This window comes from Pantherophis guttatus, chromosome 1, assembly GCF_059756535.1.
Source record: "Pantherophis guttatus breed Tessera chromosome 1, ASM5975653v1, whole genome shotgun sequence".
Taxonomy (NCBI): domain Eukaryota; kingdom Metazoa; phylum Chordata; class Lepidosauria; order Squamata; family Colubridae; genus Pantherophis; species Pantherophis guttatus.
The window spans coordinates 11,989,653-12,003,859 of record NC_142063.1 but is presented as its reverse complement, the minus strand read 5'-3'; positions in this window follow the sequence as shown (position 1 = coordinate 12,003,859).

Genomic DNA, 14,207 nt, shown 5'->3' with positions numbered 1-14,207 from the left:
AGTAGATCAGTGCCTGCAAAAATACATGAGTAGATCAGTGCCTGCAAAAATACATGAGTAGATCAGTGCCTGCAAAAATACATGAGTAGATCAGTGCCTGCAAAAATAAATGAGTAGACCAGTACCTGCAGAAAATAAATGGGTAGATCGGTACAGCTCTGCAAGCAGTTAAAAGCCTGGTAGACCAGTACTTCTGCTAAATCCTAAATAATTGTCACATGACCATCAAACTACGCCCACAAAATAAGCCACGCCCACAGAACTGGTAGTAAAAAATTTTAGAACCCACCCCTGGGTGGGGCCAAATAAAAGGTAAGAATAACATGGGGGGACAGGGGGGCGAGGGGGGCCCCAGCTCCCGAACAAAGAGAACCGGTTCATATCGTCATCGCTACCAGCTCGGCCGAACCGGCCCAAACCGGGAGGAACCCACCATTGGTTGATCCCCTCCGTCATTCGGAGAGCCTCGTCTGACAAGAAATAAAATGTCGTGAGAGTAGACAGAGTGATAAAATTTGACCCCTGACGAGAAGAACACAAACAAGAGCAAGCAAGTTGGAGAGATAAGGAAGTCAACTCTGAAACAACAAGTTAACTCTCGGGCGTTGAAACCAGCAGTGTGAAAAAGGCTGCTGAAATCACGCAGAGTGCAATGTGTGAACAAATGCAGCTATCACAAGATAAAATGAAAGCTGCGCTGAAGGGCTGGTGGGAAAACAACAGCACCTAAATATGATGCAGATAATAATGTGGATTATGTACGTATGTATGTATGTCTGTACCTATGGTTATGTATGAAGGTACAGGTAGCCCTTCCCTTACAAACCATTTGTTTCGTGCCATTCACATTTACAACAACACTGAAAAAAGTGACCTATGAAAAGGTTACTTTCACACTTGCAGTCCATCTTAATATGCTGTTCCTGGTATGTGATGTTTTTGTATACATACAGAGAAAGAAGCACTCTTGTGATCTTCGACTTTTAGGGTTGCTGTCAAACATCAGCCATCATACTACTGACTGTTTTGGACAATAGGCAGGTTGTATTACACCAGTGTTTCTCAATCTTGGAAGCTTGAAGATGGGTGGACTTCAACTCCCAGAATCCCCCAGCCAGCGCTGCTGGCTGGGGGATTCTGGGAGTTGAAGTCCACCCATCTTCAAGCTACCAAGGTTGAGAAACACTGTATTACACGAATGGCTGTTTTATATGTGAAATTATGACTGAAATATTTCTGCACCTATATTGGTTCACACTGTCAGGAAGTTTTTCCTTAGTTTTAGGTTGCTTCTCTCTTCTCTCGTTCAGTTTCCATCCGTTGCGTCTTGTTTTGCCTTCTGGTGCTTTGGAAAATACATTGCCCCCCCCACTTCTTTCTGGCAGCCCCTTAAAAGCCTGTTGCCTATCACACTCTTGGGCAAAGCATGTGAGCCATTTCCTCCTTTCAGTGGTCCATGAAAGTGCATCTATAGTATGCGGATATTAAAGTTGAAAAAAGGTGAACAACATTTTTACAGAATTATAGGTATGTTGAGGCTGGGTGTGACAAGGAATGGCTGGGAGGGGAGGGGCCAGGCGAGGGACCCCTTGACGTGAGTGACATTGAGTTGGCCACATGACTATCAAGCCACGCCCACTGTCACATATCCATCAAGCCACGCCCACAAAATAAGCCACACCCACAGAACCGGTAGTAAAAAAAAATTAGAACCCACCCCTGCTTACAACCCTGGCTGCCTCCCCACGGTCACTTCGTAAATGATTCATTTTTATGATGGTTGCAGCGTCCTGTGGGTGTGTGTGTGTGTGTGTCACACGATTCCCTTTTGGGATCTTCTGACAAGCAATGTGGAAGCCAGATTCGCTTTACAACCATGATACAAACAGCCACTGCAGTGATTCACATAACAGTAGCAAGAAGGGTCGTATCTACAGGTTATGTAAGTGTAATCTGCCGAGTGTATGCTCCTATCTTCTCCAACCTCTGTACATCACCTGGCAGGTAGGTGCTAGTGTGTGTGTGGGCATGAGTGTGTGTGTGTGTGGGGGGGGAATGCTTACACAATTGCAGTTAATAAAACTTTTGTAGGTTAACGGAGTCCTCGTTCTGTGTTTTGGGTGTTACCTTGAGCAATTCATTACGGGGGAGAAGGAGGAGGAAGAGGAGGGGGAGAGGGGGAGAGGAGAGGAGCAGGAGGGAGAGAAGAGAAGATAAGTAGGAGGAAGAGGGGGAGAGAAGAGGAAGGGGAAAGGGGAAGAGAAGAGGGGGAGAGGGGAGAAAAGAAGGGAGGGGGAGAGAAGAGGAAGAGGGGGAAGAGGAGAGAGGAAGAGGGGAAAAGAAGAGGGAGGAAAGTGAGAGGAGAGGGGGAGAATAGGGAGGAGGAGAGAAGAGGAAGAGGAGTGAGGAGGAAGAGAGGAGAGAAGGGAAGAGAGAAGAGGAAGAGGAAAGGGAGAAGAGGGAGGGAGAGGGGAGAAAAGAAGGGAAGGGGAGAAGAGGAGAGGAAGAGAAGAAGAGGGGAAGAGAAGAGGGAGGAAAGTGAGGGGAGAGGGGGAGAATAGGGAGGAGGAGAGAGGAGGAAGAGAGGGAGAGAAGAGAGGAGGAGGAGAGAGAAGAGGAGAGAAGGGCCTGGTGGCTCAGCAGACTGATAGCATTGTGATTAACACCAGCTGTCTGCAATTACTGTAAGTTCGAATCTCACCAGGCTCAAGGTTGACTCAGCCTTCCATCCTTTCTAAGGTAGGTAAATTGAGGACCCAGTTTGTGGGGGGCAATAAGCTGACTTTGTATAAATATACAAAAGTATGAAGGCTATTGCTTAACGCATTGTAAGCCACCTTGAGTCTCCGGAGAAGGGCGGCATATAAATCAAATTAAAAAAAAAAAGAAGAGGAAGAGAGAAGAGGAGAGGAGGAAGAGGAGTGAGAGGAGGGAGAGAAGAGGAAGAGAAGAGGAGAGAAGAGCGAGAGGAGGAAGAAGGAAGAGAGAGGAGGAAGAGAAGAGAGGAGGAAGAGAAGAGAGAGCGGAGGAAGAGGAGAGTGAGGGGGAGAGAAGAGGAGAGAAGAAAAGGATGGGGAGGAGAGGAGAGGAGAGTCTTGACCTGAAAGACAGAAGGGAGGAATGGGCAACACAGTTCAAAGAATTGGGGCAGCCATGGGCTCAGGAATGGGACTTCAGAAATGGATGGAGGACAAATTCTCCAGAGTTGACATCAATCTTTCTCAAACTTGACAACATTTAAGATGTGCGGATATCAACTCCCAGAATTTCCCAGCTATCCGTGCCTGACTTTTGGGAGAATTCTGGGAGTTGAAGTCTTAACACCTCTTAAAGTTGCTACCCAGAAAGCAAGCCTCTACCAATCATTCCACTCAGTCATATATGTTAGCAATGGATTTATATACCATTTTACAGCCCTAAGCTGTAGTTTACAGACTCAGCCTATGGCCTCCAACAATCTGTTCCTGCATATATATTTTTATTTTATTTTTTTAAAAAAAAATTTGCGCAAATTGAAAAAGGGAAGGAGGAGAAATCGTGAGGCCTGCCCGTCAGGCAACACTTAAAGCTTTTTTTTTTTTTAAAGAGAATTGCTCTGGTTTCTTGGTCTCATGCATTCGATCTCATGATGTGCTTGATCCAAGGAAGAAAGTCGGCTATGCGGGAATAAACGCCAGGAGGGACTTTACGGCCATAGGAAACGATGCCTTCCACCACTCCTCTGCACACCGTAGGACCTCCGGAATCTCCCTGAGGAAAGAGGGAAGCAAATAACCGGTTCTCCCCAGATACGAGGTGTAGGAACCTGCCCCCCACCTTCAGAGAGTGAAATCTTTTGGGGAATATTAAAAGAGGCAGAATATTATATTTCCCCCAAAGGAGAAATGGAGAAAAATCTTAACAAAGGCAGAAAGCAGCCCCAACAGCCTCCAGCAGATGCCTGAAGTCTTTAGAGATGGATATTTTATGCCCGTTAAGAAAGACTGGGCCAGCCTATTCACAAACAAAACACCTTCAGCTCCATCTGATGGGATGAAGAAGGAAAGGAAGTGACTTTTAGGACATGATACGTTTAACCCACCACCATTAGAATAGCAAATTCCCTCCCCCTCCTCCTTTCACCTTCCTCTTCCTCCCCCCTCCCCTTCCTTCTTATCTTCTTTATCTTTATCTTTTATTAGATTTGTATACCGCCCTTCTCCTCATGGCGGTGAACAGCCAGAATAAAAACATTTGTACACAAAAGTTAAAATAATTTTTAAAAATAATTAAATGAAATTTGGCCCATAATTTAAAACATTTCAATTAAAAATCAGTATCAAACGTTAAAACCAACATGGAGTCAGGCCAGCCTGGCTAACTGGAAAAAGTAAGTTTTTAGGGCCCGACGAAAAGTCCGGAGGTCTGGGATCACTTGTATCTCTGGGGGTAGATCGTTCCAGAGGGTAGGTGCCACCACAGAGAAGGCTCTCCCCCTGGGGGTCGCCAGCCGACATTGTCTGGCTGACAGCACCCTGAGGAGGCCCTCTCTGTGGGAGCGAACCGGCCGATGGGAGGCAATTGGTGGCAGAAGGCGGTCCCGTAAGTACCCCGGCCCTAAATCCCGGCCCTAAGCTTCTCTCCCCTCCTCTCCCCCACTTTCTCCTCCTTCTCTTCCTCCTCCTTCTCACCGGGCTCACTACTTTGCATAATCCCCTGCAGCATTTCAGAACCATATAAAAATCCAAGTACTCCTCAAACCAATTTATCAGCTGCCCCAGAACGACATGCTGTTGTTGGTTCTGCTCATCAATAAACCACCTTTCTTTGCAGCCAGTCAGCCTCCGTTTTATTTCCAAGCGTCTTTCTCCCGGTTTGGAACCGGACCGGATTTTTCTTTCAACACAATGATTGGGACTCCCATCATCCCCTGCCAGTCCTTTAGGACATGAGATGGGAGTGGTAGTCCATCCCCTTTGGAAGGCAACAGGCCAAGGACACAAGAGGCTGACAGCGCTAAGCAAGATCCCCAGGAATCTGATAGGGCCTGATCAGGGGTGAAATCTAACATTTGTTACTACCGGTTCTGTGGGCGTGGCTTGGTGGTGGGGGTAATGTGACTGGTTGGGCGTGGCCATTTTTTTTTAACTTTTAAAACCATTTTTTCTACAACCTCTTCGGCGAAGAGGTTGTAAAAAAATGCTTTCAAAAGGCTCTGACGATCCTAGCTGAGTTGCCTGATCGGCAGAGACTTTTTTTCTCTTAAATGCCTCTGACGATCAGGCAACTCAGCTTGGATCGTCAGAGGCATTTAAAAGAAAAAAAGGGTTTTTTCTTTTAAATGCCTTTGATGATCCCAGCTGAGCCGTGCAATCATCAGAGGCTTTTTTTTTAACTTTTAAAAGCATTTTTTCGGCTGAAGAGATTGTAGAAATAATGCTTTTAAAAGTAAAAAAAAAAAAAGCCTCTGATGATTGCGCGGCTCAGCTGGGATCATCAAAGGCATTTAAAAGAAAAAACCCTTTTTTTCTCTTAAATGCCTCTGACGATCAGGCAACTCAGCTTGGATCGTCAGAGGCATTTAAAAGAAAAAAAGGGTTTTTTCTTTTAAATGCCTTTGATGATCCCAGCTGAGCCGTGCAATCATCAGAGGCTTTTTTTTTTACTTTTAAAAGCATTTTTTCGGCTGAAGAGATTGTAGAAATAATGCTTTTAAAAGTAAAAAAAAAAAAAAGCCTCTGATGATTGCGCGGCTCAGCTGGGATCATCAAAGGCATTTAAAAGAAAAAACCCTTTTTTTCTCTTAAATGCCTCTGACGATCAGGCAACTCAGCTTGGATCGTCAGAGGCATTTAAAAGAAAAAAAGGGTTTTTTCTTTTAAATGCCTTTGATGATCCCAGCTGAGCCGTGCAATCATCAGAGGCTTTTTTTTTTACTTTTAAAAGCATTTTTTCGGCTGAAGAGATTGTAGAAATAATGCTTTTAAAAGTAAAAAAAAAAAAGCCTCTGATGATTGCGCGGCTCAGCTGGGCAATGGGCGGGGGGCAGGGATTTTTGCTACCAGTTCTCCGAACCACCCGCCTTCATTGCTACAGGATCGGGTGATCCGGTCCGAACTGGGAGCATTTCACCCCTGCATCAGGTAGAACAACAATAAGCCTTAGAATTGACCATGATGGGATCTAGGATCAACCCTCAACGGTAAAAGAATCAGCAGTCAAGAAATACAGGTAGTCCTCAACTTACGACCACAATTGAGCCCAACATTTAGCTCGCTAAGTGAGAAATTGGTTAAGTGACTTTTGCCCCGTTTTATGACTTTTCTAGCCACAGTTGCTAAGTGAATCACTGCCGTTGTTATGTTAGTAACACAGTTGTTAAGTGAATTGGGTTTCCCCATTGAATTTGCTTATAAGAAAGTCACAAAATGGGATCACATGACCCCTGGGACACTGCAACCGTCATAAATACGAGTCAGTTGCCAAGAGTCTGAATTTTGACGGTCCTAAGTGTGAAAAATGGTCATAAGCCATTCTTTTCAGTGCTATTGTAACTTTGAACGGTCGCTAAACAAACTGTTGTAAGTCGAGGATTACCTGTACACACAAACCAGCTCTTGGTAGGGCAGCCATGAAGTCTTGGAAAAGATATTCAGATGTTGGGAAGTCTCCATTCCTACAAAAATCAGAATTATGCAAGCAATGGTCTTCCCAATGACCTTCTATGGAAGCCAAAGTTGGACATTGAAGCAGGGGTGAAATGCTCCCGGTTCAGACCGGATCACCTGATCCGGTAGCGATGGCAGCGGGTGGTTCGGAGAACCGGTAGCAAAACTCCCTGCTCTCCCCCATTGCCCAGCTGAGCCCACGATCATCAGAGGCTTTTTTTTTTTTTTTACTTTTAAAAGCATTTTTTCTACAACCTCTTCCGATGAAAAAATGCTTTTAAAAGTAAAAAAAAAAGCCTCTGATGATCCCGCGGCTCAGCTGGGATCGTCAGAGGCTTTTCAAAGCATTTTTTTTCCTGCAACCTCTTGGCCGAAGAAGTGGTAAAAAAAATGCTTTGAAAAGTCTCTGACGATCCCAGCTGAGTTGCCTGATCGGCAGAGGCTTTTCAAAGCATTAGAAAAAATGCTTTGAAAAGTTTTTTTTTTTAAGTTGGCCACGCCCACCCAACATTACACCCTCCCCCACCAAGCCACGCCCACAGAACCGGTAGTAACAAATTTTAGATTTCACCCCTGCTTTGAAGGTTGGGAAGGGGATTGATGCCGTCAGCCTTTGTAGTTAGAGGAAACTGTGGACAGTCAAGATAACAGCCAATGCACTGATGAACAAGTGAATGCAGAGTTCTCACTCAAGGTGACACAAACGACCAGGCTCAAATTATCGTACTTTAGACACATGATGCAAAGATAAAGAGTTCCTTTGAGAAGTCCATCATGCTGGAAAAGGTAGAAGGGAAGAGAAGAAGAGGGGCACCAGGAGCAAGGGAGATGGACTCAGTTACAGGGGCTGCTGGGGGTTTGCACAGGTTCGGGAGAACCTCTAGCTAAGATTCTGTGCAGTTAGGAGAACCCCCAAATTCCACTCCTGGCTGGGCCCGCCCACTCCACCCTACCCCTCCCAGGAGTCCCCACACGGCCCATTTTGGATGCAGGTAAGTCCAGGGCACGCATGGAGGCTCGGGGAGGGCGAAAAACAGGCCTAATGGAAGTTCGGGAAGGGCCTCCGGAGCCTGGGGAGGCCGTTTTCGCCCTCCCGGAGGCTCGAGGAAAGCCTCCAGAGCCCAGGGACGGCAAAAAAAACCCTCCCCCACTGTGGTGCAGGAGACTGACTAGGCCATGCCTACCATGGCCACACCCATCCAGCAACTGGGCAGAGAACCCCTTGCTAAAATTTTTGAAGCCCCCCCCCCCCCGCTCAGTTACAGTGGTGTTGGAAGAGTTGAAGGACCAGGTGGGAGATAGTTAAGGAGAAAATCTATCTATGTGGTTGATTTCATCCATCCATCCATCTTTCAATCCATCCATCCATCTTTCCATTCTTCCTTCCTTTCTTCTATCATCTTTCCACCCATCCACCCATCCATCCTTCGATCCATCTATCTTTCTGTCCATCCCTCTTTCCATCCATCCATCCTTTCTGCCACCCACCCACCCACCCATCCATCCTTCTTTCCATCCATCCTTCCTTCTTTTCTTCTTTTTTCCTTCCTTCCATCCTTCTTTCCTTCCTACCATCTTTCCACCCATCCATCTTTCCATACTTTCATCCTTCCATCCTTTCTTTCTTCCATCCATTCTTCCATCTACTCTTCCATTCTTTCATCCTTTTTTCTTTTATCTATCCATCCATCCATCCATCCATCCATCCCTTGTCATGAATGTTCTTCCCCTACTGTTTTTTTTCAAGATATATTTCATATATACTTCATTAAGTTTTATTCTGCTCAACGAAACACAAACCTGTAACTGGGTTACAGCACTCGGCATCTCTGATTTTGTGGCAATCCCAGCTGTGGGCGATGGTTGCCAGAGGGGATGATGGTTCTCAGTTCTGAGTCAACAGTTGTGTACTCATCCCTCTTAGAACACATTCAACCACAAAACAAGCCAAGTCCATTTTCCCCATCTAACTGCATGTATCAAATCTCTGTGGTTAGTTTAAGACTCGGTGTCTCTTGTGAACCGAGAATGGTGGGTTAATTGAGTTAACGGTAAGGGAAACACCGACTTTGATTTAATTTCATATTGGAAATCTTCTCGAAATATGCTCTGTGTCCTTTTTGCAAAACAAAGTGGCTGTGTGGAAGGGAGATTGTGCATCAACCAGATGGGCTAGCTTGGTTCACCCAAAGCGGCCGACTACATCTGGATTCTCACCATCTAGTGCTTGGCAACTTTAAGATTTATGGACTTCAACTCCCAGAATTCCCCACCCAGCTAGGTTTCTGAGAGTTGAAGTTCACACGTCTTTTTTTTTTTTAATTAACAGATTAACAGAGTTGGAAGCAGAGGTGGGATTCAGCCGGTTCGGTCCGGTTTTGGGTCAAACGGTAGTGGCGGCTGCGGGAGGCTCCGCCCACCCACCCGGATGTAATGCGCGAGCACTGCGGATGCACAGAAGGCCGTGTCCATGTGCAGAGGAGGCACGTCGATGGCAGTCCAGTCTCTTCTTGAAAGCCTCCAGTGATGAAGCTCCCACAACTTCTGAAAGCAACTTCTGTTCCACGGGTTGATTGTTCTCACTGTCAGAAAATGTCTCCTTATTTCCAGGTTGAATTTCTCTCCTTGTTCAGTTTCCATCCATTATTCCTTGTCTGACCTTCAGGTGCTTTGGAAAAGAGCTTGACCCACCTCCTCTCTGTGGCAGCTCCTCAAATATTGGAAGACTGCTGTCATGTCTCCCCTGGTCCTCCCTCTTTTCATTAAACTAGACATGGACAATTCCTGCAACCGTTCTTCATATGTTTTATCCTTCAGTCCCCTCATCATCTCGGTTGCTCTTCTCTGCACTCTTTCTAAATCTTAAAGTAGCCAAAGTTGAGGAACACTGTTTCTACCTTAGATCTTAGATCAGAATAGAATAGAGCGGGAAGGGACCTTGGAGATCTTCTAGTCCAGCCCCCTCCCCAAGCAGAAGACCTCAGTAGTGGTGTTCACTTACGTTCGCTACCGGTTCGGAACTGTGAGTGTGCGCATGTGTGCACTTGCTTTGCTTGCATGCGGGGCTTCTGCGCATGTGCAGAGCGTCCATGATGACATCCGGGTGGGTGGGCGGAGCCTCTTGCCGCCACCACTACCGGTTCGCCCGAACTGGGGCGAACCAGTAGAAACCCACCACTGGGAGACCGTATACCAGTGATAGCTAACCTTTTTGCCATCGAGTGCCAAAAGCGGAGGTCATGCGGGGGGGTCGTGCATGCGTGTGCCCACACCCATAATTCTATGTGCCACGCCCCATGCTCATGCGCGCTCCCCCCCATGCTCCCCCCGCCTTTGGCATGTGATAGCACGGTGGGCCACCAGACTTCTGGTGGGACTGGAAGTCGGGAAATGAGCCGTTTCCGGCCTCTGGAGGGCCTCCAGAGGGGTGGGGAAGGCCGTTTTCACCCAGGCTTCTAGAAAGCCTCTGGAGCCTGGGGAGAGCGAAAAATGCGCCTTCCAGTCCAAATGGAAGTTGGGAAACGGGCTATTTCCGGCCTCCGGAGGGCCTCCAGAGGGAGTGGGGAAGGCCGTTTTAGCCCTCCCCAGGCTCCTAGAAAGGCTCTGGAGCCTCTGGAGGGCAAAAAATGAGCCTTCCTCACCACCACCACCCCGGAGGCCCTCCAGAGGCCGGAAACTGTGTTTCCTGACTTCCAGTGGGCCCAGAAAACCCAAAAATCAGCTGGCCGGCACACGCATGCGCACCAGAGCTCAGCTCACGTGCCCACCAATATGGCTTCGCGTGCCACAGGTGACACGCTTGCCGTAGGTTCGCCATCCCGGCCCTATACCATTTCAGACAAGTGGCTGTCCAGTCTCTCCTTAAAAACCTCCAGTGTTGGAGCACCCACAACTTCTAGAGGCAAGTTGTTCCACCGGTTAATTGTCCTCACCGTTAGGTCTTAGCCTAAAGAAGTGTTTTGTGGGAAGGATAATTTTTTTTTGAGCCGACCACTCAACAGAGAGTCAGCAGCTTTAAATCCTTCTGAATTTCTGAACAGCCAAGATGCTTTTTCAATACTTTTTAAAGCCTCCAATTGCAAACCCTCCCCAATGCAATCTTCGCTTCGGCTCCTATCTTTGGGGAAATATCTCAGCCGTTAACGGGTTATTTTTTTTTTGCCCCGATTAATTTTTTGCAAACATCATGTGGTCAACGGTTGTTTTTCAGGCCCGTAATCTTTTCCTGCCCAAACTTTTAACGGTTGGTGGAGAGCGGATGGCCTGGTGTCACCCAGGGCGTTTCTCTTCGGTTTAGGGTCTGGGGACAGCGAAGGGGGGAAAAGAGAGAGATGGGGTGCTGAGTCAACTCAGCCCCGGGATGGCTTATCAGCGAAGGCGGGTGGCCTTTTGCTGAGTCTGCTGGGTGGGAACAGTCTGAAAGACGAGAGCGGTTGTTGTTTTCCCCTTCTCTGTTTTTAGAAGGGGTGTTGGCATGCACACAGACCTTGACATGTTTCCGGCTCTCATCGGTCAAGGGATTACGTTCAAAGCAACTGGCAGGTTTTAGTCAAAATGAAGACTTCCTGAACTGGAACTAGACAACTATGAAGGTTTTTTTTTTTTTTTGTGGCTGCAAGGTAGAGCGTTTTGCTGATGGTTCTGGGTTTTTTCTCCCAATTTCACAACCTGGTGTTGGTTACCACCTTTAAAGCGCTCCATGGCATAGGACCTGGGTGTTTGCGGGACCGCCTTCTGCCGCCGACAGCCTCCCACCGACCAGTACGCGCCCACGGAGAGGGACTCCTCAGGGTGCCGTCAGCCAGGCAATGTCGGCTGGCGACCCCCAGGGGGAGGGCCTTCTCTGTGGCAGCTCCCGCCCTCTGGAACGATTTGCCCCCGGAGATAAGAAGGATATCGGATCTCCGGGTTTTTCGCCGTGCCCTAAAAACTTTTCTTTTCCATCAAGCAGGAAACCCCCCTCCTTTTTTTTTAGCTTTTAAATTGTTAATGGGTTTTAGTTTGAATGTTTTAAATTTTGGGCCAAAGTCATATAATTCTTTTATAAAAATTTTAAATTTTGTATTGGTAATGTGTTTTAGTTCTGGCTGTGCACCGCCCTGAGTCCACTTGGAGAAGGGCGGGATATAAATTGAATAAATAATAATAATAATAATAATAACCTAGACTACAGTCATGGGATCTCTTGGTGGTCTCCCCTCCAGCCACTAAACAGGTCTCCGCCTGCATAGGTTTTCCAGATTAGTCAAGGTCAGCAGCCCAGAGAACAAAGCAGGCAGAGGTTCGATTGGCTGGTTGTCTTGATTTACTAGCTGCCCCATTCCCCTGCAGACACCTTTCTCTTTCTTTCTTTCTTTCTTTCTTTCTTTCTTTCTTTCTTTCTTTCTTTCTTTCTTTCTTTCTCACTTTCTTGCTTTTCCTTCCTTCCTTCCTTCTTTCTTCCCTCTCTCCCTCCATCTCTCCATCTTTCTTTCTTTCTTTCTTTCTCACTTTCTTGCTTTTCCTTCCTTCCTTCCTTCTTTCTTCCCTCTCTCCCTCCGTCTCTCCATCTTTCTTTCTTTCTTTCTTTCTTTCTTTTCCTTCTTTCTTTCTTTTTCTTTCTTTCTTTTTCTTTTTCTTTCTTTATTTCTTCGTTCCTTTGTTCCTTCCTTCCTTCTTTCCTCCCTCTCTCGCTCCGTCTATCCATCTTTCTTTCTTTCTTTTTCTTTCTTTCTCTCTTTTTCTTTCTTTCTTTCTTCGTTCCTTCCTTCCTTCCTCCTCCTCCTCCTTTTTCTTTCTTTCTTTCTTTCTTTCTTTCTTTCTTTCTTTCTTTCTTTCTTTCTTTCTTTCCTTCCTTCCTTCCTTCCTTCCTTTCCTTCCTTTCCTTCCTTCCTTCCTTCCTTCCTTCCTTCCTTCCTTCCTTCCTTCTCTCTTGACAAACATACCTAATGCTCCTTCTTCCTATTTCCCAACAACAACAACCCTGTAAGGTGGGTTCAGCTGAGAGAGAGGGATTGGCCAGAGTCGCCCAGGCAGCTTTCATGCAGGATTCACTGTCTCCTGGTGATTGGCCCAAAGTTACCTAGCTGGCTTTCATGCCTTCGGTCTGATCTAAGTGCTGTACATAAAATTATCTGCTACAATGTCCTACCTGTCATTGACTACTTCAGCTTCAACCACAACAACACACGAGCACACAATAGATACAAACTCAAGGTTAACCGCTCCAAACTCAATTGCAGAAAATATGATTTCAGCAACAGAGTGGTCAATGCCTGAAATGCACTACCTGCATCTGTGGTTACATCCTCAACCCCCCAAAACTTTAACCTTAGAATGTCTACTGTTGACCTCACCCCATTCCTAAGAGGTCTGCAAGGGGCATGCATAAGCGCACCAGTGTGCCTACCGTCCCTGTCTTAATATTCCTTTTTACTCTTACTCTTTTCATGTATTCGAATTATGTTTATACTTTTTTTTTTTTAATTTGATTTATATGCCGTCCTTCTCCGGAGACTCAGGGCGGCTTACAATGTGCTAAGCAATAGCCTTCATCCTTTTGTATATTTATACAAAGTCAACTTATTGCCCCCACAATCTGGGTCCTCAATTTACCTACCTTAGAAAGATGGAAGGCTGAGTCGACCTTGAACCTGGCGAGATTCGAACTTACAGTAATTGCAGACAGCTGGTCTTAATAACAGGGTGCTTTAGACCACTCTTATACCAAGGCTCAAGATCTAGGAAAAATCACCCTTTGTTGTTAGTGCCCTACTTTGTTCATAAACCAGAGTTAACATTTACAGGGATATTTTTTACATGGCTCAGCAAATAGTATGCATTGCCTACATAGCCCTCTTGGAAAAGAATTGCTTCTTTTAGGTAGATGTGGATTGAGGTGTGTCGATCAGAAAGATAAAAAGTCTGTATAGTGGATGTGGCAGTAAATGGAGGCCAGGGGTGAAATGCTACCGCCCGAACCGGTAGTTAAAAAATGCTTTAAAAAGTAAAAAAAAGAGCAGGAAATCCAAAAGTGCGTGTTTGGTGCTCGGTGCGCATGCACACACAGAGTGTGTCGGTGCGCAGTGTGCATGCATGCATTGTGCATTTGGTGCGCACCATGCATGCATGGGCTGCGAACCGGTGGCGACCAGCGGAGAATTTCACCACTGATGGAGGCCACAGAAGAGAAGAGAAGATCACAAAATACAAAGACTTGCAAACAGAAGCAGGACGACTTTGGCAAAAGAAACCACAGATAGCACCAACAATGATTGGTGATACTAATACTTCACATGATTTTGATTCTATGCCTCTCTTTATACAAGCAAGGATTTTATTAGCCTTTTTGACAGCTGCTGCACACCTCTGGCTCATATTTAAGTCATCGTCGACTAGGACTCCAAAGTCCCTCTCACAGTTACTGTTTTTGAGCCAGGTTTCACCTAATTTATACTTGTACCTTTGGTTTTTCCTACCTAAATGTAAAACCTTGCTTTTCTCCCAGTTAAATTTCATGTTGTTGGATAGGGCCCATTGTTCAAGTCTTGTCAAGAATCTTTTGGATGCTGAGCTTGTCTT